Source organism: Pundamilia nyererei, unplaced genomic scaffold (assembly GCF_000239375.1).
Source record: "Pundamilia nyererei isolate P.nyererei 1_Seehausen unplaced genomic scaffold, PunNye1.0 scaffold00013, whole genome shotgun sequence".
In the NCBI taxonomy this organism is placed as follows: Eukaryota; Metazoa; Chordata; class Actinopteri; order Cichliformes; family Cichlidae; genus Pundamilia; species Pundamilia nyererei.
The window spans coordinates 3,888,226-3,893,462 of NW_005187414.1; the positions used below are offsets into that span (position 1 = coordinate 3,888,226).

General features: G+C 40.8%; 1 protein-coding gene across 5 annotated transcripts in view; it reads right to left on the minus strand.

The window, feature by feature from the left end:
• Positions 1-5,237, minus strand: part of klhl29 (kelch like family member 29) — a 264,330-nt gene that overhangs the window by 191,782 nt on the left and 67,311 nt on the right. For 3 of the 5 annotated variants that reach the window (XM_005724914.2, XM_005724915.1, XM_005724911.1), the window contains one exon: positions 230-332. The exons of the other annotated variants lie outside the window; for them this stretch is intronic. The gene's annotated coding sequence lies outside the window, so the exon portion shown is untranslated. The remainder of the gene's footprint in view (positions 1-229; positions 333-5,237) is intronic. 5 annotated transcript variants of the gene reach the window in all.

The window sequence follows — 5,237 nt, forward strand, 5'->3', positions numbered from 1 at the left end:
TTTCCCCTTTATGTATTATTATATTATTATTGTATTACCTTACAATACAAAGCACCTTGAGGTGACTGTTGTTGTGATTTGGCGCTATGTAAATAAAATTGAATTGAATTAATATGTTACGAAGAGTTACTGTATTCAAATCACATGTTTTGGTGTGATTTTGGTGACGGTAAAGGAGCTCATTACAACACCAAATTTAATAACAACATCCATCCATCCATTCGCTTACCCTTATCAGGGTTGCAGCGCTGTCAGGGCCTATCCCAGCCACCACAGGCCTCAAGGCGGGGCACACCCTGGACAGGCCGCAATAACAAAGGTCCTTTAATGATCTACACAGGGGGCAGATAAAATAGAAGCTCCTGTCATGGACAGCATGGCTACAATCAGCTGTTTCTAAGGTAGATTCACTGAGGCGATCACTTTCAGGTCTGCAGAGTCCTAAAAGCACCTTGTACGTTACACCACTATGGTGAATGAGCCAAACCTAGTTACAGCTGCTCAACTGTGATTGGAACGTCTGTGTTCGTTGCAGGTTTTCAGTAAATGTCTTTTGCATTAATTTCCTCTCCTGTTTTTTGTTATACGAGTCTCTGGGGGGTAGAACAGGGGCATCGCGGTCCACTCAGGTGAGCGATGAAGCAGTTTACCATCTTTCCTAAGAGGTTAACAGAGTGGCCATTACACTTTACAAATCGTGGATAAAACATTTTAATGGGAACACACTCCTGACGGGGTAACTGCAGCAATCACACCGAAGCATCATAAAAAAAACAGCAAAATAAATAAATAAATAAATAAAATAACAATAATAATATTAATAGATTCAGCACTTTGTTTATTGTATCATTTCCTCCCACTGTTCAAAGTTATCTGTTAGGCAAATCCATCGACATCAGCAGCTTTGAAATTGGTTTTATCTCCAAAATGACTAATGTGCATGTGGATGAGAGAGCCTGTACAATCAGGAGTGAATGTTAAATATATTAATATATGCGCCAAACAAACTCTGCCACGAAAAACAAGGGGGAGATTGAGCTGGTTACGTTTTCCCCGAGAGCAGAATGCAATTATGAAGAGTGTGTAGGACAAAGTAAATAAAGCAGGAAGACTGTGTGTGCTTGACAAGATGAATAATTTCCTTCCCAACTTCGCCGGACTTCACTTAATGCCGTTCTTATTTCTAGAGAGGGTTTCATTCTGTTGAGATACAACTCGTGGCCACGGCTGAAAAGGTCACCCTCAATGCCACAGTGGAGTCTAATTACCATGTATTAAATGGCTCGACCCCACTTCATTTGCATCCGGCCCTGCCATTCTTCCCTCAGAAGTTGTTTGGGGCAAAGATCACTTTTGGCAATGCGCAGGCGGCGCTCCGGTGGGAACTCTGTGGAGCTCAGGAGAGAATTAGTAACCGCCGCTTCCTCCCGGTGCAGATGTGCTGCATTCTGATTTATGATTTTTTTTGTTCAAATAATCCAAAATGTTTGCAAAAATGATTTGACACGTGATGTGTCAAAAAACACAATTTTAAATTTATTTTAAACCTAACTTTAGTATTTACTTTTAAGGGAATAAAATTCTAGTTTGTACATTAAACATTATGTAGCAGGTCAAATAAAATCAGACACGAATAGCTTGAGTTTATTAAATTATTATTAAATCTATTATATTGCAGCATATGTCTAACTAAGCAGCTTGTTCTCTTTTCTTTAGAGATGTAACACATTTCGGGGTCAAATTTCAGACGTCACATTTGACATATTTGAAATCTTTACACTGCACACCAGAATCAAAGCTTTCAAATTCGAAGACTTTGAGTTACCGACCAATAAATCGTTAAGCCGACCTTGAAGAACTTGGTGGATGTAAATCAAATATTCATTCAAAACTTTTAGAGCCACCGTGTGTAAAGACAGAACAACACATCAATGATTAGAACCATCTGCCCAATAAGAAAATATCACAACCAGTATTTATTCTCCAACTTGATACAAAGTATATAAAAAGGCAAACATTGGCCACATCGGTGTGACAGCTCTCTTATGTACACTTGCATTCAGAGTTTCAAGGTAGGTGGCAGGTAGGTTGGTGGGAGTTCTTCAGTGAATTCATGCAATCAAAGACTGATTCATCATGCAGAGCAACATGCATGACTCCTTTTTGTTGAAGATGGCCCTTTATTACTCTGGCTTTATGTTTGGGGTTGTTGAAAACTGAATAGGGGTCCAATTAAAACACACTGAACTGAAAGAGTGACTACATTTCTAGTGTGAGTTGAAAGCTTTTTTCCCAGAGTACCGCACTTAACAGATGATATATGATTTCTATCCACTTGACTTCATATCACAGATTCTTTCAGTCTGAATCTCAACATCCAAGCGTAGTGAGAGCATGTGGTAAGCTCGGTTCTCACTCTGTCTTAGTCAGCTCAGTGTGAACTGAGGATGTCAGTCAAAATAGTGAATATGCTCATAATAGTGTGCTAACCCGTCATTTAATTAGAATGCACACCTCGGCGTCACCTAAGAGTTACATACAACGGTAATCCCTCCCGAGGATGCTTAATACAAGGAAGAGACACAAGAAAGACGGCCAATCAACAGACAGATCAGGTGTGTGATTGAGCCGTGTTTCTCACTGCGATTGTTGCAAACATCAGCTACTAAAGCCGCAATTATTTATTCAACCAATTACGCCCAAACTCCTGAGACAGGTCTAAACAGGCTGAGGGGTGGAGCCACTGGAACGAAGCGGAGGTGTTAGTGGGGTTAGCTGGTATAATAAAGTGCACATTTCACACAGCACATTGCATAGCCAAGAGCCACATTCAGGGCAATAATGCAATAATGAGGAAATTCAATCAGCAGTGCAGGCAGTGTCTTGACTACATGACTGCTGAATTCATCTGAGAGGTGCGCGGGAGCACTGCGGCGACACGCTTTCCCCATTTATTACCGTAAATGTTAAGCTTTTACTACAGCCCGCGAAAGAAATCAAAACTGAGCTCAGGAGTGAAGTAAATATAAATTTAAAAGTATCGATTAACGCAGCCCACAACACACAGCTCTGCGGAGGCCACTTTAGTGTCTCTTATTGTTCGGGGTGTCGGGCATTGAGCGAAAACTCAGGGGCTGCCGCTGAAAGCTAAAGCTCGCCGAGTGGAAATTAGAAGGGTTTCCTTTTAAAAAATCCACAGAACCGCCGAAGCCAAATGAAAGTACACACACTGTTCCACGTTATTACTTGTCACAAGGAAGCAATAAGTAGGAGAGATTTACAATAGGCAGAATAATACGTGCTAATATATTCGCGTTCCACCGGGCCTTTAGTTTGGAAATCTTCTTATAAAGAATCTCTACATTTCCAAATGACTGCAGTATGAGCAGTTAATGGACAATATTGGATTTAATCAACCATGGAGCACAAGTCTGGATGAAACACTAACAAGCGAGAGAGATGTACAAGTTTAAACTCTTGCATCCTGTTAGTTAGTTGTGATTTAATGATATCCCCCCCCTCAGATCTGAAGCCCCCACGCCTGAAATCAAAGAGCATAATTCTTTGGCAGGCCGGCCCTGATTGGAAAAACGCACAGGGGCCGTTAGGCTACACTCGCAGGTTGGATATCCTCAGGCTATTTCGCTGTTTCCTTTTTTTATTCTTCTAAATAGCTTCTTATGGTCATTTCTCTAAATGACAGTGAAGTATTATCATGGACCCAGGGATTGACATTACTTCTAGATACCGAGCCCTATCAGCCTTTTCCAGTTATATAGCCCGGTTCTTGAGTGCATTCCTAGGAAACGCTCGTTTTCCCAGGCTGAAGTTGAACTCGTGCAACATACTGACATTTAAAAGCTGCACATCTTAGCATTGCTTTGCCTGCTCATTAGTTTCCTCCACAGTTTACACGCATAAGCAAAAAAAAAAAAAGCCCTAAAATAGTGGGAAATGCTTCCATTTTTCTTGTTGAGCCGCAAAGGGATTTCTGTGTTAATTAGAGCCGTTATGGTGGCGGCTCTGAAGCTGGACGGCGACTATTGTTGCTGCTCTGTGGCCGCAGAGATGGAAAATGAAAAAGAAAGAAAGTGCATTTTTGTGTAGCACACAGAAGAGCGAGAGCGAGAGAGAGAAGGGAAAAGAAAAAAAAAAGTCTGATGAAAGGTGGTTTTCAGCGTCCATTATTTTTGTTACAGTTTATGAATATCTCAGGAGATGAAAGAAATAAGGCCTGAGGGAGCAGCAGATGGAAAAGCTCCATCACATCTCGAGAGGTACAAACACCGACTCTCTTTCTCTCTCTCTCACACACACACACACAGTGAAGTACACAAGTCATGCATAGGTGGAGATGCACACGGGGATTTTCAATTTGTAATCAGACCCAGCGTGGCGAACTCTCAACATTCGCCTTCGCTGTCCTCCTGTATTTGGCATCAAAGTTTCGCTCCGCCATAAAAGCCAAATTCTCTATGACATAGTGGAGATTACTCTGTCGAAAATGCAATCAGCCAAAGCCGCCTCAAGTGCTGATGAATTACCGTGGCTTAGGAGAAGACAATGACTTGTCAGTTTTTGTGCCGATTGGCTACGATGAGGGACACGCACAAAAGGGAAAAAGTCACAGTGCGAGCCCGCGACCCGAAAATCGTGACAGATCGGCATTCTTGAATCTTTAACTCCAGATCTATCCGTGCACGTACTGAATACTTCTGCATTTTGAATCCAGAAACATCCAGCCTCCATAGAAACCGACAGCAGTACTCTTATGTTGTTCCGATTTCATCTAAAACATTATTATAAACATTATGTGAAACTTACGTCCTTTATTTCCTTCCTGTTGCAAACTGCATAATTTTTTCCTGTTCTTCATGTCCCCCCCTCAAAAAACCCCATGTCTTACGCTGATATCAGAATTGTTGATACATTGAATCTAGTGTAGTACGTATTAATCTTTTTGTGTCATTGTCAAAGTCAAATAAATATATATTTTTTAAAGATCTCAAACAAATAAAGTGCTTATCTCTCACTCACTAACATATTGATTTAAAGTTTGGAGATGATCCAGTGGAAACTAAAGCTTTATACTAATTCATGTGACCCTGACCTTTGACACATGACCTTAAAGTATAGCATCTTGTATTTTATTATGTTTACCTTTTCGAGCAGATCGGACTAAAATCGTCGGCTTCTATAAACTGTGAAAACTTCAGATTTTAAAATACATTCATGCA